The sequence below is a fragment of the Jaculus jaculus genome, chromosome 3, assembly GCF_020740685.1.
Source record: "Jaculus jaculus isolate mJacJac1 chromosome 3, mJacJac1.mat.Y.cur, whole genome shotgun sequence".
In the NCBI taxonomy this organism is placed as follows: domain Eukaryota; kingdom Metazoa; phylum Chordata; class Mammalia; order Rodentia; family Dipodidae; genus Jaculus; species Jaculus jaculus.
The window spans coordinates 129,972,103-129,999,828 of record NC_059104.1 but is presented as its reverse complement, the minus strand read 5'-3'; the positions used below and the strand labels follow the sequence as shown (position 1 = coordinate 129,999,828).

General features: G+C 56.9%; 1 long non-coding RNA gene and 16 other non-coding genes across 35 annotated transcripts in view; all 17 read left to right on the top strand.

Moving 5' to 3' along the window:
- The window catches only part of LOC123459382, a 72,009-nt gene extending 50,053 nt beyond the window's left edge, over positions 1-21,956 (top strand). For 13 of the 19 annotated variants that reach the window (XR_006636272.1, XR_006636269.1, XR_006636281.1 and 10 more), the window contains 11 exons: positions 797-936; positions 2,729-2,867; positions 4,631-4,770; positions 7,584-7,726; positions 8,875-9,017; positions 11,373-11,512; positions 13,299-13,437; positions 15,203-15,342; positions 18,156-18,298; positions 19,447-19,589; positions 21,946-21,956. This is a non-coding gene — a long non-coding RNA (uncharacterized LOC123459382). Of the gene's footprint in view, positions 1-796; positions 937-2,728; positions 2,868-4,630; positions 4,771-7,583; positions 7,727-8,874; positions 9,018-11,372; positions 11,513-13,298; positions 13,438-15,202; positions 15,364-18,155; positions 18,299-19,446; positions 19,590-21,945 lie in introns of all 19 variants that reach the window. The other 6 variants (XR_006636273.1, XR_006636277.1, XR_006636278.1 and 3 more) reach the window with 6 other exon arrangements.
- Positions 1,182-1,275, top strand: LOC123459866. The gene has a single exon (XR_006636602.1). It is a non-coding gene; the product is annotated as a small nucleolar RNA SNORD116 (small nucleolar RNA).
- LOC123459856 lies at positions 3,131-3,223 on the top strand. The gene has a single exon (XR_006636592.1). It is a non-coding gene; the product is annotated as a small nucleolar RNA SNORD116 (small nucleolar RNA).
- Positions 4,958-5,052, top strand: LOC123459871. Its single transcript, XR_006636607.1, has one exon. It is a non-coding gene; the product is annotated as a small nucleolar RNA SNORD116 (small nucleolar RNA).
- Positions 6,265-6,357, top strand: LOC123459906. The gene has a single exon (XR_006636642.1). It is a non-coding gene; the product is annotated as a small nucleolar RNA SNORD116 (small nucleolar RNA).
- LOC123459920 lies at positions 7,911-8,001 on the top strand. The gene has a single exon (XR_006636655.1). It is a non-coding gene; the product is annotated as a small nucleolar RNA SNORD116 (small nucleolar RNA).
- Positions 9,204-9,297, top strand: LOC123459894. The gene has a single exon (XR_006636630.1). It is a non-coding gene; the product is annotated as a small nucleolar RNA SNORD116 (small nucleolar RNA).
- LOC123459865 lies at positions 11,758-11,851 on the top strand. Its single transcript, XR_006636601.1, has one exon. It is a non-coding gene; the product is annotated as a small nucleolar RNA SNORD116 (small nucleolar RNA).
- Positions 13,701-13,793, top strand: LOC123459855. Its single transcript, XR_006636591.1, has one exon. It is a non-coding gene; the product is annotated as a small nucleolar RNA SNORD116 (small nucleolar RNA).
- Positions 15,530-15,624, top strand: LOC123459876. The gene has a single exon (XR_006636612.1). It is a non-coding gene; the product is annotated as a small nucleolar RNA SNORD116 (small nucleolar RNA).
- Positions 16,837-16,929, top strand: LOC123459905. Its single transcript, XR_006636641.1, has one exon. It is a non-coding gene; the product is annotated as a small nucleolar RNA SNORD116 (small nucleolar RNA).
- On the top strand, positions 18,483-18,573 carry LOC123459914. Its single transcript, XR_006636649.1, has one exon. It is a non-coding gene; the product is annotated as a small nucleolar RNA SNORD116 (small nucleolar RNA).
- LOC123459893 lies at positions 19,776-19,869 on the top strand. The gene has a single exon (XR_006636629.1). It is a non-coding gene; the product is annotated as a small nucleolar RNA SNORD116 (small nucleolar RNA).
- Positions 21,957-22,330: 374 nt separating the features above from the next.
- LOC123459864 lies at positions 22,331-22,424 on the top strand. Its single transcript, XR_006636600.1, has one exon. It is a non-coding gene; the product is annotated as a small nucleolar RNA SNORD116 (small nucleolar RNA).
- A 1,855-nt stretch (positions 22,425-24,279) lies between these two features.
- On the top strand, positions 24,280-24,372 carry LOC123459854. Its single transcript, XR_006636590.1, has one exon. It is a non-coding gene; the product is annotated as a small nucleolar RNA SNORD116 (small nucleolar RNA).
- A 1,734-nt stretch (positions 24,373-26,106) lies between these two features.
- Positions 26,107-26,201, top strand: LOC123459875. Its single transcript, XR_006636611.1, has one exon. It is a non-coding gene; the product is annotated as a small nucleolar RNA SNORD116 (small nucleolar RNA).
- Positions 26,202-27,396: 1,195 nt separating this feature from the next.
- Positions 27,397-27,489, top strand: LOC123459904. The gene has a single exon (XR_006636640.1). It is a non-coding gene; the product is annotated as a small nucleolar RNA SNORD116 (small nucleolar RNA).
- Positions 27,490-27,726: the final 237 nt, after the last annotated feature.

Genomic DNA, 27,726 nt, shown 5'->3' with positions numbered 1-27,726 from the left:
AAGAGAGTGCTCGGTGGGTGGCCTTCTCCCTGCATGAAAAGTTGGTCTTCCATTTGCCACTGCAGGCCTGTGCCACCAGGGTGCCGCGGGCTTTGTGTCCTGGCCCGGCCGGCCGGTTTGTGGTCGGTGGCGGGCACGTGGTGGTTTGCGCCCACCCCTTTGGGGTAGGCCCATGGGTGTGACCTGAATGGAGCACTTGAGGTGACCTGGCTGTTGCCGGGAGGGGGCTGGTAGAGAGGGCAGTGTGTCAGACAAGGGCTGTAGACCTCCTGGTCCTGGGATCTTTTATTGGCGGATCTGTGGATGAGCGGAAAGCTTGTCCAGAGTCCCTGTCTAGTCATGGACCCATAGATCCGTGAGGTTGCCCTACGAAGCTGGTCGCTGTGGGCTGTGTTGAGGAGCCCTCGAAAGGATAAGTGTCAGGTGTCACTGGAGCTAAAGGCGTGTGGGTTTTGCGGGGAAGCATTCCGGTTTGCAGGTGAAGGCATGCGTGTTGGGCAGCACGTTGTGTGGAGCTAAAGAGTGAATGGACTGGGCGGGTTGGGGAAATCCCGAAAGACAAAGCGAGGCAGATGTAAGACAACCCAGATGCGCTCCCCCTTGCCTCATCTAGCCGAGGAGATGGCAGGTTCTCATTTATGCTCATAGCAGTACGGTGGGGCAGTCCTGGGGAGGTCAGGTTTGGTCCCGCAGCTGAAGTGACAGAGACCCCACGGGACATCTTGACCGGGAGGCCACGGGCCCTGTGCCTCGGTCCTTTCCTCAAGCATGCCTTGGCTCTGTATCCCCCTGGCAGGCGCGTTCAGCGTGTGAGGCATGTTTTCACCTGTCCACGAAGCTGGACAAGCCCTTCTCTGACGCGGAGGCTTGTGATGGTGCTCTGAGCCCTGTGACCGAAGCGACGTGCACCGGGAGCACGGGTGGACTGATGTGCAGGTAAGTATGACATGGGGCTGTTGCGCGTCTTGGTAGAGCTGCCATGGCAGGGGTCACTGAGATGCGGTGAGAAGGCGTATGTAGTCCGGCCAGATGGCGTGGCGGTGGCATCTGTGGACTGGGCTGCCGGATGGGGCCCAAGTGCCCTGCCTGGGTGACGAAAGGATGGCTAGTCGGTGAGGGCCATGTTCAGGTTGCGTGGGGACATGCTCCACACTCAGCTGGAAGCATATTCCAATGTGCTCGGATCGATGATGACTCCCAGCCAAACATTCCTTGGAAAAGCTGAACAAAATGAGTGAAAGCTCACTACCGTCGTTCTCATCGAGACTGAGGTCCAGCACACGGGGTCTCGGATGTGCTTTATGGAATCAGGCGCAGCTGCCTGATCCTCGACTACACCCACCACCAAGAGAGTCAGCATTCTGAAAGTTCCCTCCTCAGGGGCCGGCGGATCTCTTCTTAATGATGCGTTATTTGTGTGTGCTGGGCTGTGCGGGGCATATTTGATAGGGTTTTGTGGGCGGACATGGAGTCCCTATCAGCAGGCTAGGTCCACCACAGGGGAGGGAGCATGCAGATCTCTACATATCTTGGTGTTTTCACCGGTCCAAGATGCCACCGCTGTCCATGGCCAGGATGCACCCTGACGGGTGGAGGAGTGGGCTGCCCACTCCTGTGGTGTCAGCCCGCTCCGCATCCCGGGGCAGGGGCTCCGCCTGACAGTCTTCATGAACAACAGGATGGATTCAGTGTTCACTGAAAGGTGGAGCGACAGAAGGTTTGGGGGGCCCCGTGTGGCATGCTGTGCCTTATGCCCTGGAGTCTTGGGCAAATAGCGGTGAAGCCCATTGCCGAAGGCACCCTTTTGGGCAGTCACGTGAGCGCAGCCTGGGAAGGGTTTGGGTCTGCATGGAAGCGTTGATTGTAGTGCAGCTGTGGAGGGCTTTGAGAGTTGGCCGACTGACAGAGACCCTTGACTGTGAGCCCCACCGAGATAGTGTGGGGACGTTCTTTCTTGGGCCATTGCCTTGTCGGTGAGTGTGAAATATTGGCGTGCATTTGGTCACTGTAGGCCTGTGACATCCTATGGTAGCACTGGCCTTGACTCCTGGCCTCGGTTGCAGATTGGCGGTCAGCCTAGGGCCCTAGGTGGCTTGTGACCGGCACGTTGGTGTATGAACACGGCTGTGAAGTTCATGGAGCATTTGTGGTGGGCTGGCGGGATGTGCGTGCCAAAGAGCCATAGTGCCCCTGCTTCCGGGATCCTGTGTTGGTGTGGTCCGGGATGAGTGACAAGCATGTCCAGAGCCCGTGTCCAGTCATGGACCCATAAGCCCGTGATGTTATATACTAGAAACACAGTTGCTGCAGTCAGTGTTGAGAGGCACAGGCAGGAACAGGGACACATGGCAGCGGAGATAAAGTCTTTTGTGCCTTGCAGGGAAGCATTTGGTTTTGCGTGTCAAGCAATGTGGTGCCTGGGACGTGTAGGCGGGAGAGTGAGGAGTCCGTGAGAGTCATGGAGTCTCTGGATGACCAAGGGAGGCAGATGCAGGAAATGAGAGGTGTTCTCCGTCACCACACCTTCCTCATGAGAAGCAGGTTGCCACCTTTATGCTCATAGCACAATGCCAGGACAGTCCCAGAGAGTCACAGGCAGGGCTGGAAGCTGTATAGGCCAAGAACTCACGGGGCATCGTGGCCTGGTGGCAGTGGCGGTGGCGGTGGCGCTGGTCCCTGTCCCTGGCCCTTTCCTCAAGTGTGCGTTGCCTTTGTGTCCTCCTGGCAGGGGAGCCCTGTGGAAGAGTCATGCCTTCAGGTCTCCATGAAGTTGGACTCCCCTTCTGCGATGCAGATGCACGCGACGCTGCGTTGAGCACTTTGACCGAATGCGGGCACCATGTGTGCACGGATGTCCTAGCGTGCAGGTAAGCTTGACGGGGGCAAGGTGTTGGGGTGATTGGTTTCTTGGTAGAGTGGTAGTGGCAGGGATCACTGAGCTTGACTGAGGAGGCGAACTTTGGCTGGGCCAGAACGGTTGGGTGGGGTGGTACCGAGGATGGGGCTATGGCGTGGGGTCACAGTGCACTCCTGGAATGCAGAAAGTGTAGCGACTTGGTGCTGCCAATGGCCCGATGCCAAGCTACCTTCCGTCCCCCTCCCTCAGCGGGAACCGTGTTGCAATGTGCTCGGATCGATGATGACTCCCACAAAAACATTCCTTGGAAAGCTGAACAAAATGAGTGAGAACTCAGCACCGTCGTTCTCATCGTGACTGAGGTCCAGCACATGGGATCCCTTAGGGCCTGACGGGATGGGCAAATCGGCCTCATTTCCCTGGCAGCTCGCCGGGTAGTTGTCCCTGGTTCATGTCGGGTGCCCTTGGAACCTGGTCCGGAAGTGTCCTGTGGTTCAACCTCGATTCCTCTAACTGCCTTTCGAGGAATTAGGGAACGTGATCACTCTGGGCACGGCCACTGGAGGCTCTTGGCACGTAGGTTGTCCTAGCACAGTGTCAGTCGCAATGGAAGGTGCCCGGGATGATTTCGGGGCCGGAAGGGTCTCAGACACATCAAGAGGGAGATGGAGCTCGGAAGGTTCTGTTCAGGTAGGAAAGGAGGGCATCAGGTGCCGGGCTGGGCTCGGATCAAACTGAGACGAGGAACACGGGATGCTGACCCCAGGCAACCCCCCCCCGGAGAAAGTGTGGTACTTGTCTCTCCCACGCCCTTCATGGGGGACCATCCAGCATGACACACATAGGATGAGGTGAGGTCTCCCGGGGCCTGTGGACATGAGGTCGTGCAGTAGAGATGAGTGACCTAGTCCGTTTGCTTCTGCTTGGTGATGCACAAGCATGTTACGCATCGCACTCCTACATGCGGGCGTGTGTGGGTGGTGGTGGCGTACACAGATGCGTGTTGATGGTGTTTTAAGGCAAGGAAATCATTATCCCCGGGTATGTACATATTTGCTTTGGTTTGATGCCATAGTTCAGATGCGATGGTGGAGGGGTCTCGGCATGCAGGTTCTCAGTGTTTTCCTAGTGTCTGTGCCTCCATGTTTTCTTGCTGTTCTCGGTTTGACACTTGAATGAACATCTGTCTTGCCTTTCCTTGGAGTGTGGGGACCCGCTGTGGAAGGTCAGAGCTGCACCCTTGTCTGTCGTGATAGGTGTACTTCCTGGGTGACCTTTTCCTGTGTTGCATTCACCGTTGACCAGTTAGCGTGCCCTTGAGAGTGAGAGGCTATACAGCGCCCTGTCCAGGTGTCTCCTGAGGGCACCAGTGTTATCTCTGTGTTCTTGATGGTTTCGGCTCCAAGCACCGCCCCGTATACCAGGCCCCTGTGAATGGCTCTCCATGGCAGAGGTGTGGGGTCAGAGAGAAGAGGGGGCTCACGTCACCTGACTTCTCCGGGGCTCATGCAATCTTTAGGGCTCTCTGTGCTCGTTAGGGTGCAGGCCGTGTTGGTGGAGTTCTCTGGTGTCTGGGTGTCAGGCAGGCCCTGCTGGTATGGTGTTGTGGGAAAGAACACGAGACAAGGCCTGCAGGCCATGGCCTCTTGGGCAGCACATGCACATAGGTACCAGTGGTCTCTTGTGCTTGTCGGGACTGCCTGACCGTTAGGCGGCGACTCGCGTACATCGTCCCTTTCCTCAGAGGAGCATCGCCTTCTGTTCTCCTGTCAGGGCCAGTTTCAGTGGAAGGGGTGCCTTCGGCTGTTCCGGAAATTCAATGGACCCTCCAGAGCTGCAGAGACCATAGATGGTGCGGTCTGCATGGTTACCTGAGGGGGGCGACCTCTGCCAAAGCGACAGCAGGCACGGAGGTAAGCATTGCACTGGTGAAGGTAAACAAGGTGTCCAGTGACCTGTGATGTGTTCCATGCCCGTAGCGCATGGTGCTTGCACCTTCAGCCGAGGGCGGTGGTGTCGTGCAGTGATGCAGAAAGCCTAGCGGCCAGGGATCCCGCCTACCTTGACCCTCGTACGTAAAGCGTGTAAAGCAGTGTGCTCGGATCGATGATGACCCCCCACAAAAACATTCCTTGGAAAAGCTGAACAAAATGAGTGAAAGCTCACTACCGTCGTTCTCATCGGGACTGAGGTCCAGCACATGGGGTCACGTAGGTGCTTTTGTGGCCAGCCACATCCGCCTCGTCTTCACACTCTACCCTCCATCAACACAGGCAGCCTTTTGAAGATTCCCTTCTTGGGGTCCCACCACATCTCTTCTCCAATGAAGAGTTAGTTGGGTGTGCTGGGCGCTGCGAGGCCCTTTTGACAGCATTGCGTGGGCAGGCTTGGAGTCCCTACCGTTCATCAAGTGCGCCGAGCAAGGCGGTGTATGTGCCACAGGTGGCATGGTCTTCAAATTGTTCCTTCACCAGGTGCCCGTATCTGGGGTCTGTCCTCTGGGCAGAAGGCATGCCCTACCCTCCACGTGGCCAGTGGTCCTGAGGACTCGCTGGCAGTCATGAGTCCAGCCCTGGGTGTGGAGATGTGTCATGCTCCATCCTGAAGCCACTCTGCTCATACGCGTGGTCGTGTGTGCACAGATGTAACCTTAGGTATGGCGGGGGCCACGGGGGCCTGTGGATTCCCTTGAGTAGGAATTGCCTCTGGGCAACCTCCTGTGATTGTCTCTGGTCTTCTAGGTTGGTTACTCGTACAAACCCCTGACAGTGTTTGTGGCCAGTCTCATGAGGACCACGGCCTGCTGGGTGGCTCCTGCCGATCATGAGATCAGCCCGCTGGATCTCGCACACGGCACTTGTGATAACATTTGATGGCTATTCACGCTCAACAGAGGCAGCTGCGCGTGTTGCGTCTTGAGGGTGAACAGGCCTTCTTGGGTTTGTATTGGGCTCCACTCACCGTTTTTAGTTCTTTGTTGGGAGTTTGAGAGAGAAAAGCCCCTACTGCTTTGAGGGTGTTGACTATGTGGAATGCATGATTCATCTCTCCATGACTTCAGGGCCCCCTGTCCCGTGTGGAGGCACGCGTTTGTGTGCCGAGCACTTTGTCCCAACCTGGGCACCCGTGAGCATGGATGGCCTAGTGTGCGGGTAACCCTGACGTGGGGCAGGGCGTCAGGGCGTTTCGAGTCTTGGTAGGGAGTTAAGGACAGGGGACACTGAGGACCACTGAGCAGGCAAAGTTTGGCACGGCCCGTGTGTGTGGTGTTGGTTTCATGAATCGGGTGGTTCGGTGGGCCACGGCGCACATCTGGATGATCAAAGGCTTGCTACTCGCTGCTGGGAAGGGCCAGATGCCGTGGAAACTTCCTACACACTGAGCTGGTAGTGAGTTCCAATGTGCTCGGCTCCACGGTGACTCCCACAAAAACGTTCCTGAGAAAGCTGAACCAAACGAGCGAGAGGTCGGCAGTGTCGTCCTCACCGTGACCGAGGTCCAGCACACAGGGTCCCATCGGTGCTTTGGAGACTCCTCATGCAGCTGGGTCCTTGGAGAGTGCCAGCCATATTCATAATCGCGTATGAAAATTTCAGGCCAGGTGTCTCAGTGATACACACAGGGAGACCAAGGAAGGAAGGTGCCTCTGAGACAGGAATTGAGGGCTTCGGGGCCTGGGCCCGGATCCCCTTTACGCTGGGAAGAGGAAAAGGGACTCTGCTCCGGGCAAACATCTGTTGAGCCCGTGAAATGTATCTCCCCAGCAGCCCTTCGCCAGATACCCTCCAGCATCAGGCTCATAGGATGTGTTGAGGTCTGACCGGGGCTGTGGTCTTGAGGTCTTGGTGCGGAGTTGGGTGACCTTGGCCCTTTTCTGCAGCTTCTCAACGCACCCACGTGTTACACATCCCGCTCTTTCGTGTGCACGTACAGGCGCCTTTTCATTTACAATGGCGTAGATAAAAGCTTAGAGCCGTGTGTCAGTAGGATTGCTTCGGTGTGATGTGATGCCATAGCTCAGATGTGACAGTGGTCAGGTCTGTGCGTGGTTCTTTTCTGCCTGATTTAGTGTGAAGCATGCCCCCACACTGTCCTGTTGATGTTGGTTGGACGCAGGTTGATGAGCTGGCTGAGTTGTCCTTGCCTTGGTCTTTAGGGACACATCCTGGAAGGAGAGCTGCACGCTTGGCTCTCGCGACAGGGGCACGGTATCCATTTCCTTGGCCGGTGTTGCGTTCACAGTTGAGCAGCTCGCATGACCTTAGGAGTGAGAGGGATCCCAAGCCCTGTGGGACTTGCCTCCTGAGCGCAACAGTGCTGCCTCTGTGTGGTCGCTAGTTTTGACTGGGAGCTCCTCCCCATTGACGACCTCATTTGGAATGCGCCTATTGGGCGGGCTACTGTGCTGACAGAGAACCTGGAGCTCAAGCCACCTAATGTCGTGGGTACTGAGACAGTCCTTTAGGATCCTTTACGATGTGCACGTTGGAGTTCGGAGGCGCCCATTGAGTTCTCTGGCATTTGTGGGATAGACAGACACCTGCTGCTGTGGTGCAGTGGGACACTGCGAGAGACTAGGACGGCAGGCCGTGCCCCCTGTGGACAGCGTGTGCACATGTGGACCCGAAGGCTCCCTGTGACTGCCAGGCCTGTGTGGCCTTGGGGCCAGGACCTGGGTGCGTCACCGTTTTGCTCCCGTGGGCCTCAAGTTGTGTTCTCCCGGCAGGCGGGGTTTCAGTGCAAGGGGCGGCCTCTGCCGCCCAGGAAGTTGGAGGAACTCATCTCCAGAAGTGCAGAGGCCTGTGAAGGTGCGGTCTGCGTCATGTCCCCAGGATGGCACCCTGTGCAGCTGTAGGACATAGAAGGGAGGTAAGCAAGTCATTGGCCGAGGTACGCAAGCTCACCAGTCACCGGGGATGTGTTCCATGCCCCGAGTGCACAGTGCCTGCACGTTCCTCAAGAGTGTTCGTGAAGCTGTGTCCCGGGTGCAGAAAGACTAGTGGCCAGGGATCCGGCCCATGTTGACTCATGTAAGACGCATTCCAGTGTGCTCGGATCGATGATGACTCCCACCAACCATGTCCCGGAAGCTGAAAAAAATGAGTGAGAGCTCACACTCTTCGTTCTCATCGTGACTGAGGTCCAGCACATGGGGTCACGTAGGTGCTCGATGCACCAGGCACATATCCTGCTCATTCCCCTTCACCTGCCACAAAGGGAGGCAGCATCATGGAAGATATCTTCAAGGGGTCCACAGTTTGCTTGAGTTTTCTGGGCAGTGTGAGCCTTGTTTGCCAGCATAGTAAAGGCAGGCTGCGAGTCCCTACCAATAGGCAAGTACGGCCACGTGGGGGGTGTGAGTGTGCAGCAGCTAGCCCCGGGAGTGCAAACCGTGCTGCCCTGTGCACACAGCTGATCTCGGCACAGGCCCAGTGAACAAAGATAGCCCCATGCGCTGGCGCCATGGTGCATCTCCTGAGTCAGGCAGCCAGGGAGCCCTTGGGCAGCTCAGGGAAAGTCTCGCGAGACCGGTTGGTATAGCAGGTAGCAGGCCGACGAGCAGATCAGGATGGGAATGAGTGAACTTGTCACAGTGTAGCAGTGCATTGCCTGGTGGGGAAAATATACCTTCACCAGGGCCTCGATGCTGTGGGCTGCCTTCTGGGCAGCAAGTATTCATTACCATCCATGTCGCCAGTGGTCCTAACGAGCAGCTGGCCGTTCAGTTGGTGGACCAACACTGGGTGTAGAGACGTCTCGTGCCTCAGGCCTGTCTACCACGGTGCTCATACCCTCGGGTCTGAGTGCATAGCCGTACCCTCGTGTGTTGCAGGAGATCTAGGAGGACCTGTGCGTAGTATGACACGGGTGTTTGCTTTTGGACACATCCTCTGGGACTGTCTGTTGGGAAGCCTCGGGGCTCATTGTGCCTCCCAGGCCTGCACGGCCTTGGGCCGGGGCTCCATGTGCCCAGTGCTTTGACTCAGAAGGTGTCTTGCCTTGTGTTCCCATTTCAGGGGAATTTTCAGTGGAAGGAGTGGCTGCAGCCGCCCGGGAGGTTGGGTGAGCTCATCTCCAGGCCTGCCGAGGCCTGAGAAGGGGCGGCATGCATCATGATCCCATGGTGCCACCCTGTGCTCACGGAAGACAATGTACGGAGGTAAGTTCTGCCCTGGCCAAGGGACCGAAGGTCACCAGTCACCGGGGCGGCGTTCCGTGCCCTGAGTGCACGCTATTGCCTGTTCCTCGCCACCGCGGAGACGCCGTCTCTTGGAGGCTGCAAGTCTAGTGACCAGGGATCACGCCTGTTGATGTTGACCCACGTAAAATGCATTTCAGTGTGCTCGGATCGATGATGACTCCCAAAACTCCATGTCCCGGAAAAGCTGAACAAAATGAGTGAGAGCTCACACTCCTCGTTCTCATCGAGACTGAGGTCCAGCACATGGGGTCACGTAGGTGCTTTATGTACCAGTCACATATCCTGGTCATTACCCTTCACCCACCACCAAAGGAGGCAGCGTGCTGACAGATGTTTTTAAGGGGGGCACAGGTTACTTGAGTTTTCTGGGCAGCATGAGGCCTGTTTGCCACAGTACTGTGGGTAGGCTGGGAGTCCCTGACAATACGCAAGGGTGCCCCGTGTGGAATGAGCCTGCGGCGGTCAGGCCCTGGAGAGCGCGCCACTCATGCCTGTGCGCTCAGCTGATCTAGCCACATACCAATTCAGTGACTGCAGGTAGCCTCATGCGCTGGGACCCTGGTGCGTGTCCACAGTAAGGCAGCCCGGGAGGCAATGGTCAGCACAGGGCAATTGTGGCAAGACTTCTCGTGACAGCAGGAACCAGGCTGACCTGCAGACCAGAATCGGAGTGGGTGTACTTGTGAGAGACTGGCGTTGCATTGCCTGGTGTGGAAAGCATTCCAACACCGGGGTTCTTTTGTCTTGGTGTGTCTTCCGGGAAGGAAGCATGCTTTCTCAGCCATGTGTCCAGTAGTCCTAATGTACAGCTGGCAGTGGGTGGTCCACCACTGGGTATAGAGATGTCTCATGCTCAAGGCCTCACTACCACAATGCTGCTCCCCGCGGGCCTCGCTGTACGTGCGTAGGTGTGCTCTTAGGTCTTCCAGGAAATCGAGTAGGACCTGGGCGTGCTAGGCCATCGGCGTTGGCTTCGGGACCCTTGCTGTGGGAATGTGTGGGGTCCGGCATGGAAACTCCTTGTGGAAACTCCCGACAAGTTTGGTTGTGAGTCTCCAGATGACAGGGGCCCCAACGGCTCTTCCCACCGTGGGTGGGATCAGCTTGGCAGGTCTGCCAGGTTCCCCTTGCCTTCCAATCTGATGGCCATTAGAGTTCAAGACCACGGCTCCAGCTGTTGTGTCTTGATGGCTCCACTTGCCCACTGGGATTTCTTCTGGGGTCCACTCCATGCATGTGCTCTGTTGTTGATGGTTTGTGTGAGAAGAGTCCCCGGTGCTTTGAGGTTTTTGACTGTCCAGGTGGAGGACCTGTAGGCATCTCCTTGTTGGCTTTGGTCCAAGATCGCAGCCTTCTCCTGAGCCTGAGCCAGGATGTGCTGTCAGGGATTGAGGCCTGGGCTCCGCGCCCTTTAGACTTCAGTCACTTCCGGCCCAAGGTGCTTTCACTTTTGCGCATATGTGCAAGGCTCTTTGATTTGTCACACTTAGAGAGGTCTGTGCCCGTCAGCCAAATCAAGAGAGTGCTCGGTGGGTGGCCTTCTCCCTGCATGAAAAGTTGGTCTTCCATTTGCCACTGCAGGCCTGTGCCACCGGGGGTGCCGCGGGCTTTGGGTCCTGGCCCGGCCGTCCGGTTTGTGGTCGGTGGCGGGCCCGTGGTGGTTTGCGCCCACCCCTTTGGGGTAGGCCCATGGGTGTGACCTGAATGGAGCACTTGAGGTGACCTGGCTGTTGCCAGGAGGGGGCTGGTAGAGAGGGCAGTGTGTCAGACAAGGGCTGTAGACCTCCTGGTCCTGGGATCTTTTATTGGCGGATCTGTGGATGAGCGGAAAGCTTGTCCAGAGTCCCTGTCTATTCATGGACCCATAGATCCGTGAGGTTGCCCTAAGAAGCTGGTCGCTGTGGGCTGTGTTGAGGAGCCCTCGAAAGGATAAGTGTCAGGTGTCACTGGAGCTAAAGGCGTGTGGGTTTTGCGGGGAAGCATTCCGGTTTGCAGGTGAAGGCATGCGTGTTGGGCAGCACGTTGTGTGGAGCTAAAGAGTGAATGGACTGGGCGGGTTGGGGAAACCCCGAAAGACAAAGCGAGGCAGATGTAAGACAACCCAGGTGCGCTCCCCCTTGCCTCATCTAGCCGAGGAGATGGCAGGTTCTCATTTATGCTCATAGCAGTACGGTGGGACAGTCCTGGGGAGGTCAGGTTTGGTCCCGCAGCTGAAGTGACAGAGACCCCACGGGACATCTTGACCTGGAGGCCACGGGCCCTGTGCCTCGGTCCTTTCCTCAAGCATGCCTTGGCTCTGTATCCCCCTGGCAGGCGCGTTCAGCGTGTGAGGCATGTTTTCACCTGTCCACGAAGCTGGACAAGCCCTTCTCTGACGCGGAGGCTTGTGATGGTGCTCTGAGCCCTGTGACCGAAGCGACGTGCACCGGGAGCACGGGTGGACTGATGTGCAGGTAAGTATGACATGGGGCTGTTGCGCGTCTTGGTAGAGCTGCCATGGCAGGGGTCACTGAGATGCGGTGAGAAGGCGTATGTAGTCCGGCCAGATGGCGTGGCGGTGGCATCTGTGGACTGGGCTGCCGGATGGGGCCAAAGTGCCCTGCCTGGGTGACGAAAGGTTGGCTAGTCAGTGAGGGCCATGTTCAGGTTGCGTGGGGACATGCTCCACACTCAGCTGGAAGCATATTCCAATGTGCTCGGATCGATGATGACTCCCAGCCAAACATTCCTTGGAAAAGCTGAACAAAATGAGTGAAAGCTCACTACCGTCGTTCTCATCGAGACTGAGGTCCAGCACACGGGGTCTCGGATGTGCTTTATGGAATCAGGCGCAGCTGCCTGATCCTCGACTACACCCACCACCAAGAGAGTCAGCATTCTGAAAGTTCCCTCCTCAGGGGCCGGCGGATCTCTTCTTAATGATGCGTTATTTGTGTGTGCTGGGCTGTGCGGGGCATATTTGATAGGGTTTTGTGGGCGGACATGGAGTCCCTATCAGCAGGCTAGGTCCACCACAGGGGAGGGAGCATGCAGATCTCTACATATCTTGGTGTTTTCACTGGTCCAAGATGCCACCGCTGTCCATGGCCAGGATGCACCCTGACGGGTGGAGGAGTGTGCTGCCCACTCCTGTGGTGTCAGCCCGCTCCGCATCCCGGGGCAGGGGCTCCGCCTGACAGTCTTCATGAACAACAGGATGGATTCAGTGTTCACTGAAAGGTGGAGCGACAGAAGGTTTGGGGGGCCCCGTGTGGCATGCTGTGCCTTATGCCCTGGAGTCTTGGGCAAATAGGGGTGAAGCCCATTGCCGAAGGCACCCTTTTGGGCAGTCACATGAGCGCAGCCTGGGAAGGGTTTGGGTCTGCATGGAAGCGTTGATTGTAGTGCAGCTGTGGAGGGCTTTGAGAGTTGGCCGACTGACAGAGACCTTTGACTGTGAGCCCCACCGAGATAGTGTGGGGACGTTCTTTCTTGGGCCATTGCCTTGTCGGTGAGTGTGAAATATTGGCGTGCATTTGGTCACTGTAGGCCTGTGACATCCTATGGTAGCACTGGCCTTGACTCCTGGCCTCGGTTGCAGATTGGCGGTCAGCCTAGGGCCCTAGGTGGCTTGTGACCGGCACGTTGGTGTATGAACACGGCTGTGAAGTTCATGGAGCATTTGTGGTGGGCTGGCGGGATGTGCGTGCCAAAGAGCCATAGTGCCCCTGCTTCCGGGATCCTGTGTTGGTGGGGTCCGGGATGAGTGGCAAGCATGTCCAGAGCCCGTGTCCAGTCATGGACCCATAAGCCCGTGATGTTATATACTAGAAACACTGTTGCTGCAGTCAGTGTTGAGAGGCACTGGCAGGAACAGGGACACATGGCAGCGGAGATAAAGTCTTTTGTGCCTTGCAGGGAAGCATTTGGTTTTGCGTGTCAAGCAATGTGGTGCCTGGGACGTGTAGGCGGGAGAGTGAGGAGTCCGTGAGAGTCATGGAGTCTCTGGATGACCAAGGGAGGCAGATGCAGGAAATGACAGGTGTTCTCCGTCACCACACCTTCCTCATGAGAAGCAGGTTGCCACCTTTATGCTCATAGCACAATGCCAGGACAGTCCCAGAGAGTCACAGGCAGGGCTGGAAGCTGTATAGGCCAAGAACTCACGGGGCATCGTGGCCTGGTGGCAGTGGCGGTGGCGCTGGTCCCTGTCCCTGGCCCTTTCCTCAAGTGTGCGTTGCCTTTGTGTCCTCCTGGCAGGGGAGCCCTGTGGAAGAGTCATGCCTTCAGGTCTCCATGAAGTTGGACTCCCCTTCTGCGATGCAGATGCACGCGACGCTGCGTTGAGCACTTTGACTGAATGTGGGCACCATGTGTGCACGGATGTCCTAGCGTGCAGGTAAGCTTGACGGGGGCAAGGTGTTGGGGTGATTGGTTTCTTGGTAGAGTGGTAGTGGCCGGGATCACTGAGCTTGACTGAGGAGGCGAACTTTGGCTGGGCCAGAACGGTTGGGTGGGGTGGTACCGAGGATGGGGCTATGGCGTGGGGTCACAGTGCACTCCTGGAATGCACAAAGTGTAGCGACTTGGTGCTGCCAATGGCCCGATGCCAAGCTACCTTCCGTCGCCCTCCCTCAGCGGGAACCGTGTTCCAATGTGCTCGGATCGATGATGACTCCCACAAAAACATTCCTTGGAAAGCTGAACAAAATGAGTGAGAACTCAGCACCGTCGTTCTCATCGTGACTGAGGTCCAGCACATGGGATCCCTTAGGGCCTGACGGGATGGGCAAATCGGCCTCATTTCCCTGGCAGCTCGCCGGGTAGTTGTCCCTGGTTCATGTCGGGTGCCCTTGGAACGTGGAGTGTCCTGTGGTTCAACCTCGATTCCTCTAACTGCCTTTCGAGGAATTAGGGAACGTGATCGCTCTGGGCACGGCCACTGGAGGCTCTTGGCACGTAGGTTGTCCTAGCACAGTGTCAGTCGCAATGGAAGGTGCCCGGGATGATTTCGGGGCCGGAAGGGTCTCAGACACATCAAGAGGGAGATGGAGCTCGGAAGGTTCTGTTCAGGTTGGAAAGGAGGGCATCAGGGGCCGGGCTGGGCTCGGATCAAACTGAGACGAGGAACACGGGATGCTGACCCCAGGCAACCCCCCCCCCCCGCCCGGAGAAAGTGTGGTACTTGTCTCTCCCACGCCCTTCATGGGGGACCATCCAGCATGACACACATAGGATGAGGTGAGGTCTCCCGGGGCCTGTGGACATGAGGTCGTGCAGTAGAGATGAGTGACCTAGTCCGTTTGCTTCTGCTTGGTGATGCACAAGCATGTTACGCATCGCACTCCTACATGCGGGCGTGTGTGGGTGGTGGTGGCGTACACAGATGCGTGTTGATGGTGTTTTAAGGCAAGGAAATCATTATCCCCGGGTATGTACATATTTGCTTTGGTTTGATGCCATAGTTCAGATGCGATGGTGGAGGGGTCTCGGCATGCAGGTTCTCAGTGTTTTCCTAGTGTCTGTGCCTCCATGTTTTCTTGCTGTTCTCGGTTTGACACTTGAATGAACATCTGTCTTGCCTTTCCTTGGAGTGTGGGGACCCGCTGTGGAAGGTCAGAGCTGCACCCTTGTCTGTCGTGATAGGTGTACTTCCTGGGTGACCTTTTCCTGTGTTGCATTCACCGTTGACCAGTTAGCGTGCCCTTGAGAGTGAGAGGCTATACAGCGCCCTGTCCAGGTGTCTCCTGAGGGCACCAGAGTTATCTCTGTGTTCTTGATGGTTTCGGCTCCAAGCACCGCCCCTGTATACCAGGCCCCTGTGAATGGCTCTCCATGGCAGAGGTGTGGGGTCAGAGAGAAGAGGGGGCTCACGTCACCTGACTTCTCCGGGGCTCATGCAATCTTTAGGGCTCTCTGTGCTCGTTAGGGTGCAGGCCGTGTTGGTGGAGTTCTCTGGTGTCTGGGTGTCAGGCAGGCCCTGCTGGTATGGTGTTGTGGGAAAGAACACGAGACAAGGCCTGCAGGCCATGGCCTCTTGGGCAGCACATGCACATAGGTACCAGTGGTCTCTTGTGCTTGTCGGGACTGCCTGACCGTTAGGCGGCGACTCGCGTACATCGTCCCTTTCCTCAGAGGAGCATCGCCTTCTGTTCTCCTGTCAGGGCCAGTTTCAGTGGAAGGGGTGCCTTCGGCTGTTCCGGAAATTCAATGGACCCTCCAGAGCTGCAGAGACCATAGATGGTGCGGTCTGCATGGTTACCTGAGGGGGGCGACCTCTGCCAAAGCGACAGCAGGCACGGAGGTAAGCATTGCACTGGTGAAGGTAAACAAGGTGTCCAGTGACCTGTGATGTGTTCCATGCCCGTAGCGCATGGTGCTTGCACCTTCAGCCGAGGGCGGTGGTGTCGTGCAGTGATGCAGAAAGCCTAGCGGCCAGGGATCCCGCCTAACTTGACCCTCGTACGTAAAGCGTGTAAAGCAGTGTGCTCGGATCGATGATGACCCCCCACAAAAACATTCCTTGGAAAAGCTGAACAAAATGAGTGAAAGCTCACTACCGTCGTTCTCATCGTGACTGAGGTCCAGCACATGGGGTCACGTAGGTGCTTTTGTGGCCAGCCACATCCGCCTCGTCTTCACACTCTACCCTCCATCAACACAGGCAGCCTTTTGAAGATTCCCTTCTTGGGGTCCCACCACATCTCTTCTCCAATGAAGAGTTAGTTGGGTGTGCTGGGCGCTGCCAGGCCCTTTTGACAGCATTGCGTGGGCAGGCTTGGAGTCCCTACCGTTCATCAAGTGCGCCGAGCAAGGCGGTGTATGTGCCACAGGTGGCATGGTCTTCAAATTGTTCCTTCACCAGGTGCCCGTATCTGGGGTCTGTCCTCTGGGCAGAAGGCATGCGCTACCCTCCACGTGGCCAGTGGTCCTGAGGACTCGCTGGCAGTCATGAGTCCAGCCCTGGGTGTGGAGATGTGTCATGCTCCATCCTGAAGCCACTCTGCTCATACGCGTGGTCGTGTGTGCACAGATGTAACCTTAGGTATGGCGGGGGCCACGGGGGCCTGTGGATGCCCTTGAGTAGGAATTGCCTCTGGGCAACCTCCTGTGATTGTCTCTGGTCTTCTAGGTTGGTTACTCGTACAAACCCCTGACAGTGTTTGTGGCCAGTCTCATGAGGACCACGGCCTGCTGGGTGGCTCCTGCCGATCATGAGATCAGCCCGCTGGATCTCGCACACGGCACTTGTGTTAACATTTGATGGCTATTCACGCTCAACAGAGGCAGCTGCGCGTGTTGCGTCTTGAGGGTGAACAGGCCTTCTTGGGTTTGTATTGGGCTCCACTCACCGTTTTTAGTTCTTTGTTGGGAGTTTGAGAGAGAAAAGCCCCTACTGCTTTGAGGGTGTTGACTATGTGGAATGCATGATTCATCTCTCCATGACTTCAGGGCCCCCTGTCCCGTGTGGAGGCACGCGTTTGTGTGCCGAGCACTTTGTCCCAACCTGGGCACCCGTGAGCATGGATGGCCTAGTGTGCGGGTAACCCTGACGTGGGGCAGGGCGTCAGGGCGTTTCGAGTCTTGGTAGGGAGTTAAGGACAGGGGACACTGAGGACCACTGAGCAGGCAAAGTTTGGCACGGCCCGTGTGTGTGGTGTTGGTTTCATGAATCGGGTGGTTCGGTGGGCCACGGCGCACATCTGGATGATCAAAGGCTTGCTACTCGCTGCTGGGAAGGGCCAGATGCCGTGGAAACTTCCTACACACTGAGCTGGTAGTGAGTTCCAATGTGCTCGGCTCCACGGTGACTCCCACAAAAACGTTCCTGAGAAAGCTGAACCAAACGAGCGAGAGGTCGGCAGTGTCGTCCTCACCGTGACCGAGGTCCAGCACACAGGGTCCCATCGGTGCTTTGGAGACTCCTCATGCAGCTGGGTCCTTGGAGAGTGCCAGGCATATTCATAATCGCGTATGAAAATTTCAGGCCAGGTGTCTCAGTGATACACACAGGGAGACCAAGGAAGGAAGGTGCCTCTGAGACAGGAATTGAGGGCTTCGGGGCCTGGGCCCGGATCCCCTTTACGCTGGGAAGAGGAAAAGGGACTCTGCTCCGGGCAAACATCTGTTGAGCCCGTGAAATGTATCTCCCCAGCAGCCCTTCGCCAGATACCCTCCAGCATCAGGCTCATAGGATGTGTTGAGGTCTGACCGGGGCTGTGGTCTTGAGGTCTTGGTGCGGAGTTGGGTGACCTTGGCCCTTTTCTGCAGCTTCTCAACGCACCCACGTGTTACACATCCCGCTCTTTCGTGTGCACGTACAGGCGCCTTTTCATTTACAATGGCGTAGATAAAAGCTTAGAGCCGTGTGTCAGTAGGATTGCTTCGGTGTGATGTGATGCCATAGCTCAGATGTGACAGTGGTCAGGTCTGTGCGTGGTTCTTTTCTGCCTGATTTAGTGTGAAGCATGCCCCCACACTGTCCTGTTGATGTTGGTTGGACGCAGGTTGATGAGCTGGCTGAGTTGTCCTTGCCTTGGTCTTTAGGGACACATCCTGGAAGGAGAGCTGCACGCTTGGCTCTCGCGACAGGGGCACGGCATCCATTTCCTTGGCCGGTGTTGCGTTCACAGTTGAGCAGCTCGCATGACCTTAGGAGTGAGAGGGATCCCAAGCCCTGTGGGACTTGCCTCCTGAGCGCAACAGTGCTGCCTCTGTGTGGTCGCTAGTTTTGACTGGGAGCTCCTCCCCATTGACGACCTCATTTGGAATGCGCCTATTGGGCGGGCTACTGTGCTGACAGAGAACCTGGAGCTCAAGCCACCTAATGTCGTGGGTACTGAGACAGTCCTTTAGGATCCTTTACGATGTGCACGTTGGAGTTCGGAGGCGCCCATTGAGTTCTCTGGCATTTGTGGGATAGACAGACACCTGCTGGTGTGGTGCAGTGGGACACTGCGAGAGACTAGGACGGCAGGCCGTGCCCCCTGTGGACAGCGTGTGCACATGTGGACCCGAAGGCTCCCTGTGACTGCCAGGCCTGTGTGGCCTTGGGGCCAGGACCTGGGTGCGTCACCGTTTTGCTCCCGTGGGCCTCAAGTTGTGTTCTCCCGTCAGGGGGGGTTTCAGTGCAAGGGGCGGCCTCTGCCGCCCAGGAAGTTGGAGGAACTCATCTCCAGAAGTGCAGAGGCCTGTGAAGGTGCGGTCTGCGTCATGTCCCCAGGATGGCACCCTGTGCAGCTGTAGGACATAGAAGGGAGGTAAGCAAGTCATTGGCCGAGGTACGCAAGCTCACCAGTCACCGGGGATGTGTTCCATGCCCCGAGTGCACAGTGCCTGCACGTTCCTCAAGAGTGTTCGTGAAGCTGTGTCCCGGGTGCAGAAAGACTAGTGGCCAGGGATCCGGCCCATGTTGACTCATGTAAGACGCATTCCAGTGTGCTCGGATCGATGATGACTCCCACCAACCATGTCCCGGAAGCTGAACAAAATGAGTGAGAGCTCACACTCTTCGTTCTCATCGTGACTGAGGTCCAGCACATGGGGTCACGTAGGTGCTCGATGCACCAGGCACATATCCTGCTCATTCCCCTTCACCTGCCACAAAGGGAGGCAGCATCATGGAAGATATCTTCAAGGGGTCCACAGTTTGCTTGAGTTTTCTGGGCAGTGTGAGCCTTGTTTGCCAGCATAGTAAAGGCAGGCTGCGAGTCCCTACCAATAGGCAAGTACGGCCACGTGGGGGGTGTGAGTGTACAGCAGCTAGCCCCGGGAGTGCAAACCGTGCTGCCCTGTGCACACAGCTGATCTCGGCACAGGCCCAGTGAACAAAGATAGCCCCATGCGCTGGCGCCATGGTGCATCTCCTGAGTCAGGCAGCCAGGGAGCCCTTGGGCAGCTCAGGGAAAGTCTCGCGAGACCGGTTGGTATAGCAGGTAGCAGGCCGACGAGCAGATCAGGATGGGAATGAGTGAACTTGTCACAGTGTAGCAGTGCATTGCCTGGTGGGGAAAATATACCTTCACCAGGGCCTCGATGCTGTGGGCTGCCTTCTGGGCAGCAAGCATTCATTACCATCCATGTCGCCAGTGGTCCTAACGAGCAGCTGGCCGTTCAGTTGGTGGACCAACACTGGGTGTAGAGACGTCTCGTGCCTCAGGCCTGTCCACCACGGTGCTCATACCCACGGGTCTGAGTGCATAGCCGTACCCTCGGGTGTTGCAGGAGATCTAGGAGGACCTGTGCGTAGTATGACACAGGTGTTTGCTTTTGGACACATCCTCTGGGACTGTCTGTTGGGAAGCCTCGGGGCTCATTGTGCCTCCCAGGCCTGCACGGCCTTGGGCCGGGGCTCCATGTGCCCAGTGCTTTGACTCAGAAGGTGTCTCAACTTGTGTTCCCATTTCAGGGGAATTTTCAGTGGAAGGAGTGGCTGCAGCCGCCCGGGAAGTTGGGTGAGCTCATCTCCAGGCCTGCCGAGGCCTGAGAAGGGGCGGCATGCATCATGATCCCATGGTGCCACCCTGTGCTCACGGAAGACAATGTACGGAAGTAAGTTCTGCCCTGGCCAAGGGACCGAAGGTCACCAGTCACCGGGGCGGCGTTCCGTGCCCTGAGTGCACGCTATTGCCTGTTCCTCGCCACCGCGGAGACGCCTTCTCTTGGAGGCTGCAAGTCTAGTGACCAGGGATCACGCCTGTTGATGTTGACCCACGTAAAATGCATTTCAGTGTGCTCGGATCGATGATGACTCCCAAAACTCCATGTCCCGGAAAAGCTGAACAAAATGAGTGAGAGCTCACACTCCTCGTTCTCATCGAGACTGAGGTCCAGCACATGGGGTCACGTAGGTGCTTTATGTACCAGTCACATATCCTGGTCATTAACCTTCACCCACCACCAAAGGAGGCAGCATGCTGACAGATGTTTTTAAGGGGGGCACAGGTTACTTGAGTTTTCTGGGCAGCATGAGGCCTGTTTGCCACAGTACTGTGGGTAGGCTGGGAGTCCCTGACAATACGCAAGGGTGCCCCGTGTGGAATGAGCCTGCGGCGGTCAGGCCCTGGAGAGCGCGCCACTCATGCCTGTGCGCTCAGCTGATCTAGCCACATACCTATCCAGTGACTGCAGGTAGCCTCATGCGCTGGGACCCTGGTGCGTGTCCACAGTAAGGCAGCCTGGGAGGCAATGGTCAGCACAGGGCAATTGTGGCAAGACTTCTCGTGACAGCAGGAACCAGGCTGACCTGCAGACCAGAATCGGAGTGGGTGTACTTGTGAGAGACTGGAGTTGCATTGCCTGGTGTGGAAAGCATTCCAACACCGGGGTTCTTTTGTCTTGGTGTGTCTTCCGGGAAGGAAGCATGCTTTCTCAGCCATGTGTCCAGTAGTCCTAATGTACAGCTGGCAGTGGGTGGTCCACCACTGGGTATAGAGATGTCTCATGCTCAAGGCCTCACTACCACAATGCTGCTCCCCCCGGGCCTCGCTGTACGTGCGTAGGTGTGCTCTTAGGTCTTCCAGGAAATCGAGTAGGACCTGGGCGTGCTAGGCCATCGGCGTTGGCTTCGGGACCCTTGCTGTGGGAATGTGTGGGGTCCGGCATGGAAACTCCTTGTGGAAACTCCCGACAAGTTTGGTTGTGAGTCTCCAGATGACAGGGGCCCCAACGGCTCTTCCCACCGTGGGTGGGATCAGCTTGGCAGGTCTGCCAGGTTCCCCTTGCCTTCCAATCTGATGGCCATTAGAGTTCAAGACCACGGCTCCAGCTGTTGTGTCTTGATGGCTCCACTTGCCCACTGGGATTTCTTCTGGGGTCCACTCCATGCATGTGGTCTGTTGTTGATGGTTTGTGTGAGAAGAGTCCCCGGTGCTTTGAGGTTTTTGACTGTCCAGGTGGAGGACCTGTAGGCATCTCCTTGTTGGATTTGGTCCAAGATCGCAGCCTTCTCCTGAGCCTGAGCCAGGATGTGCTGTCAGGGATTGAGGCCTGGGCTCCGCGCCCTTTAGACTTCAGTCACTTCCGGCCCAAGGTGCTTTCACTTTTGCGCATATGTGCAAGGCTCTTTGATTTGTCACACTTAGAGAGGTCTGTGCCCGTCAGCCAAATCAAGAGAGTGCTCGGCGGGTGGCCTTCTCCCTGCATGAAAAGTTGGTCTTCCATTTGCCACTGCAGGCCTGTGCCACCGGAGGGTGCCGCGGGCTTTGGGTCCTGGCCCGGCCGTCCGGTTTGTGGTCGGTGGCGGGCCCGTGGTGGTTTGCGCCCACCCCTTTGGGGTAGGCCCATGGGTGTGACCTGAATGGAGCACTTGAGGTGACCTGGCTGTTGCCGGGAGGGGGCTGGTTGAGATGGCAGTGTGTCAGACAAGGGCTGTAGAACTTCTGGTCCTGGGATCTTTTATTGGCGGATCTGTGGATGAGCGGAAAGCTTGTGCAGAGTCCCTGTCTAGTCATGCACCCATAGATCCGTGAGGTTGCCCTAAGAAGCTGGTCGCTGTGGGCTGTGTTGAGGAGCCCTCAAAAGGATAAGTGTCAGGTGTCACTGGAGCTAAAGGCGTGTGGGTTTTGCGGGGAAGCATTCCGGTTTGCAGGTGAAGGCATGCGTGTTGGGCAGCACGTTGTGTGGAGCTAAAGAGTGAATGGACTGGGCGGGTTGGGAAAACCCCGAAAGACAAAGTAAAGCAGATGTAAGACAACCCAGGTGCGCTCCCCCTTGCCTCATCTAGCCAAGGAGATGGCAGGTTCTCATTTATGCTCATAGCAGTACGGTGGGACAGTCCTGGGGAGGTCAGGTTTGGTCCCGCAGCTGAAGTGACAGAGACCCCACGGGACATCTTGACCTGGAGGCCACGGGGCCTGTGCCTCGGTCCTTTCCTCAAGCATGCCTTGGCTCTGTATCCCCCTGGCAGGCGCGTTCAGCGTGTGAGGCATGTTTTCACCTGTCCACGAAGCTTTACAAGCCCTTCTCTGACGCGGAGGCTTGTGATGGTGCTCTGAGCCCTGTGACCGAAGCGACGTGCACCGGGAGCACGGGTGGACTGATGTGCAGGTAAGTATGACATGGGGCTGTTGCGCGTCTTGGTAGAGCTGCCATGGCAGGGGTCACTGAGATGCGGTGAGAAGGCGTATGTAGTCCGGCCAGATGGCGTGGCGGTGGCATCTGTGGACTGGGCTGCCGGATGGGGCCAAAGTGCCCTGCCTGGGTGACGAAAGGATGGCTAGTCGGTGAGGGCCATGTTCAGGTTGCGTGGGGACATGCTCCACACTCAGCTGGAAGCATATTCCAATGTGCTCGGATCGATGATGACTCCCAGCCAAACATTCCTTGGAAAAGCTGAACAAAATGAGTGAAAGCTCACTACCGTCGTTCTCATCGAGACTGAGGTCCAGCACACGGGGTCTCGGATGTGCTTTATGGAATCAGGCGCAGCTGCCTGATCCTCGACTACACCCACCACCAAGAGAGTCAGCATTCTGAAAGTTCCCTCCTCAGGGGCCGGCGGATCTCTTCTTAATGATGCGTTATTTGTGTGTGCTGGGCTGTGCGGGGCATATTTGATAGGGTTTTGTGGGCGGACATGGAGTCCCTATCAGCAGGCTAGGTCCACCACAGGGGAGGGAGCATGCAGATCTCTACATATCTTGGTGTTTTCACCGGTCCAAGATGCCACCGCTGTCCATGGCCAGGATGCACCCTGACGGGTGGAGGAGTGGGCTGCCCACTCCTGTGGTGTCAGCCCGCTCCGCATCCCGGGGCAGGGGCTCCGCCTGACAGTCTTCATGAACAACAGGATGGATTCAGTGTTCACTGAAAGGTGGAGCGACAGAAGGTTTGGGGGGCCCCGTGTGGCATGCTGTGCCTTATGCCCTGGAGTCTTGGGCAAATAGCGGTGAAGCCCATTGCCGAAGGCACCCTTTTGGGCAGTCACGTGAGCGCAGCCTGGGAAGGGTTTGGGTCTGCATGGAAGCGTTGATTGTAGTGCAGCTGTGGAGGGCTTTGAGAGTTGGCCGACTGACAGAGACCCTTGACTGTGAGCCCCACCGAGATAGTGTGGGGACGTTCTTTCTTGGGCCATTGCCTTGTCGGTGAGTGTGAAATATTGGCGTGCATTTGGTCACTGTAGGCCTGTGACATCCTATGGTAGCACTGGCCTTGACTCCTGGCCTCGGTTGCAGATTGGCGGTCAGCCTAGGGCCCTAGGTGGCTTGTGACCGGCACGTTGGTGTATGAACACGGCTGTGAAGTTCATGGAGCATTTGTGGTGGGCTGGCGGGATGTGCGTGCCAAAGAGCCATAGTGCCCCTGCTTCCGGGATCCTGTGTTGGTGGGGTCCGGGATGAGTGGCAAGCATGTCCAGAGCCCGTGTCCAGTCATGGACCCATAAGCCCGTGATGTTATATACTAGAAACACTGTTGCTGCAGTCAGTGTTGAGAGGCACTGGCAGGAACAGGGACACATGGCAGCGGAGATAAAGTCTTTTGTGCCTTGCAGGGAAGCATTTGGTTTTGCGTGTCAAGCAATGTGGTGCCTGGGACGTGTAGGCGGGAGAGTGAGGAGTCCGTGAGAGTCATGGAGTCTCTGTATGACCAAGGGAGGCAGATGCAGGAAATGAGAGGTGTTCTCCGTCACCACACCTTCCTCATGAGAAGCAGGTTGCCACCTTTATGCTCATAGCACAATGCCAGGACAGTCCCAGAGAGTCACAGGCAGGGCTGGAAGCTGTATAGGCCAAGAACTCACGGGGCATCGTGGCCTGGTGGCAGTGGCGGTGGCGGTGGCGCTGGTCCCTGTCCCTGGCCCTTTCCTCAAGTGTGCGTTGCCTTTGTGTCCTCCTGGCAGGGGAGCCCTGTGGAAGAGTCATGCCTTCAGGTCTCCATTCTGTTGGACTCCCCTTCTGCGATGCAGATGCACGCGAAGCTGCGTTGAGCACTTTGACTGAATGTGGGCACCATGTGTGCACGGATGTCCTAGCGTGCAGGTAAGCTTGACGGGGGCAAGGTGTTGGGGTGATTGGTTTCTTGGTAGAGTGGTAGTGGCCGGGATCACTGAGCTTGACTGAGGAGGCGAACTTTGGCTGGGCCAGAACGGTTGGGTGGGGTGGTACCGAGGATGGGGCTATGGCGTGGGGTCACAGTGCACTCCTGGAATGCAGAAAGTGTAGCGACTTGGTGCTGCCAATGGCCCGATGCCAAGCTACCTTCCGTCGCCCTCCCTCAGCGGGAACCGTGTTCCAATGTGCTCGGATCGATGATGACTCCCACAAAAACATTCCTTGGAAAGCTGAACAAAATGAGTGAGAACTCAGCACCGTCGTTCTCATCGTGACTGAGGTCCAGCACATGGGATCCCTTAGGGCCTGACGGGATGGGCAAATCGGCCTCATTTCCCTGGTAGCTCGCCGGGTAGTTGTCCCTGGTTCATGTCGGGTGCCCTTGGAACCTGGAGTGTCCTGTGGTTCAACCTCGATTCCTCTAACTGCCTTTCGAGGAATTAGGGAACGTGATCGCTCTGGGCACGGCCACTGGAGGCTCTTGGCACGTAGGTTGTCCTAGCACAGTGTCAGTCGCAATGGAAGGTGCCCGGGATGATTTCGGGGCCGGAAGGGTCTCAGACACATCAAGAGGGAGATGGAGCTCGGAAGGTTCTGTTCAGGTTGGAAAGGAGGGCATCAGGGGCCGGGCTGGGCTCGGATCAAACTGAGACGAGGAACACGGGATGCTGACCCCAGGCAACCCCCCCCCCCGCCCGGAGAAAGTGTGGTACTTGTCTCTCCCACGCCCTTCATGGGGGACCATCCAGCATGACACACATAGGATGAGGTGAGGTCTCCCGGGGCCTGTGGACATGAGGTCGTGCAGTAGAGATGAGTGACCTAGTCCGTTTGCTTCTGCTTGGTGATGCACGAGCATGTTACGCATCGCACTCCTACATGCGGGCGTGTGTGGGTGGTGGTGGGGTACACAGATGCGTGTTGACGGTGTTTTAAGGCTAGGAAATCATTATCCCCGGGTATGTACATATTTGCTTTGGTTTGATGCCATAGTTCAGATGCGATGGTGGAGGGGTCTCGGCATGCAGGTTCTCAGTGTTTTCCTAGTGTCTGTGCCTCCATGTTTTCTTGCTGTTCTCGGTTTGACACTTGAATGAACATCTGTCTTGCCTTTCCTTGGAGTGTGGGGACCCGCTGTGGAAGGTCAGAGCTGCACCCTTGTCTGTCGTGATAGGTGTACTTCCTGGGTGACCTTTTCCTGTGTTGCATTCACCATTGACCAGTTAGCGTGCCCTTGAGAGTGAGAGGCTATACAGCGCCCTGTCCAGGTGTCTCCTGAGGGCACCAGAGTTATCTCTGTGTTCTTGATGGTTTCGGCTCCAAGCACCGCCCTGTATACCAGGCCCCTGTGAATGGCTCTCCATGGCAGAGGTGTGGGGTCAGAGAGAAGAGGGGGCTCACGTCACCTGACTTCTCCGGGGCTCATGCAATCTTTAGGGCTCTCTGTGCTCGTTAGGGTGCAGGCCGTGTTGGTGGAGTTCTCTGGTGTCTGGGTGTCAGGCAGGCCCTGCTGGTATGGTGTTGTGGGAAAGAATACGAGACAAGGCCTGCAGGCCATGGCCTCTTGGGCAGCACATGCACATAGGTACCAGTGGTCTCTTGTGCTTGTCGGGACTGCCTGACCGTTAGGCGGCGACTCGCGTACATCGTCCCTTTCCTCAGAGGAGCATCGCCTTCTGTTCTCCTGTCAGGGCCAGTTTCAGTGGAAGGGGTGCCTTCGGCTGTTCCGGAAATTCAATGGACCCTCCAGAGCTGCAGAGACCATAGATGGTGCGGTCTGCATGGTTACCTGAGGGGGGCGACCTCTGCCAAAGCGACAGCAGGCACGGAGGTAAGCATTGCACTGGTGAAGGTAAACAAGGTGTCCAGTGACCTGTGATGTGTTCCATGCCCGTAGCGCATGGTGCTTGCACCTTCAGCCGAGGGCGGTGGTGTCGTGCAGTGATGCAGAAAGCCTAGCGGCCAGGGATCCCGCCTACCTTGACCCTCGTACGTAAAGCGTGTAAAGCAGTGTGCTCGGATCGATGATGACCCCCCACAAAAACATTCCTTGGAAAAGCTGAACAAAATGAGTGAAAGCTCACTACCGTCGTTCTCATCGTGACTGAGGTCCAGCACATGGGGTCACGTAGGTGCTTTTGTGGCCAGCCACATCCGCCTCGTCTTCACACTCTACCCTCCATCAACACAGGCAGCCTTTTGAAGATTCCCTTCTTGGGGTCCAACCACATCTCTTCTCCAATGAAGAGTTAGTTGGGTGTGCTGGGCGCTGCCAGGCCCTTTTGACAGCATTGCGTGGGCAGGCTTGGAGTCCCTACCGTTCATCAAGTGCGCCGAGCAAGGCGGTGTATGTGCCACAGGTGGCATGGTCTTCAAATTGTTCCTTCACCAGGTGCCCGTATCTGGGGTCTGTCCTCTGGGCAGAAGGCATGCGCTACCCTCCACGTGGCCGGTGGTCCTGAGGACTCGCTGGCAGTCATGAGTCCAGCCCTGGGTGTGGAGATGTGTCATGCTCCATCCTGAAGCCACTCTGCTCATACGCATGGTCGTGTGTGCACAGATGTAACCTTAGGTATGGCGGGGGCCAAGGGGGCCTGTGGATTCCCTTGAGTAGGAATTGCCTCTGGGCAACCTCCTGTGATTGTCTCTGGTCTTCTAGGTTGGTTACTCGTGCAAACCCCTGACAGTGTTTGTGGCCAGTCTCATGAGGACCACGGCCTGCTGGGTGGCTCCTGCCGATCATGAGATCAGCCCGCTGGATCTCGCACACGGCACTTGTGTTAACATTTGATGGCTATTCATGCGCGTGTTGCGTCTTGAGGGTGAACAGGCCTTCTTGGGTTTGTATTGGGCTCCACTCACCGTTTTTAGTTCTTTGTTGGGAGTTTGAGAGAGAAAAGCCCCTACTGCTTTGAGGGTGTTGACTATGTGGAATGCATGATTCATCTCTCCATGACTTCAGGGCCCCCCGTCCCGTGTGGAGGCACGCGTTTGTGTGCCGAGCACTTTGTCCCAACCTGGGCACCCGTGAGCATGGATGGCCTAGTGTGCGGGTAACCCTGACGTGGGGCAGGGCGTCAGGGCGTTTCGAGTCTTGGTAGGGAGTTAAGGACAGGGGACACTGAGGACCACTGAGCAGGCAAAGTTTGGCACGGCCCGTGTGTGTGGTGTTGGTTTCATGAATCGGGTGGTTCGGTGGGCCACGGCGCACATCTGGATGATCAAAGGCTTGCTACTCGCTGCTGGGAAGGGCCAGATGCCGTGGAAACTTCCTACACACTGAGCTGGTAGTGAGTTCCAATGTGCTCGGCTCCACGGTGACTCCCACAAAAACGTTCCTGAGAAAGCTGAACCAAACGAGCGAGAGGTCGGCAGTGTCGTCCTCACCGTGACCGAGGTCCAGCACACAGGGTCCCATCGGTGCTTTGGAGACTCCTCGTGCAGCTGGGTCCTTGGAGAGTGCCAGGCATATTCATAATCGCCGTATGAAAATTTCAGGCCAGGTGTCTCAGTGATACACACAGGGAGACCAAGGAAGGAAGGTGCCTCTGAGACAGGAATTGAGGGCTTCAGGGCCTGGGCCCGGATCCCCTTTACGCTGGGAAGAGGAAAAGGGACTCTGCTCCGGGCAAACATCT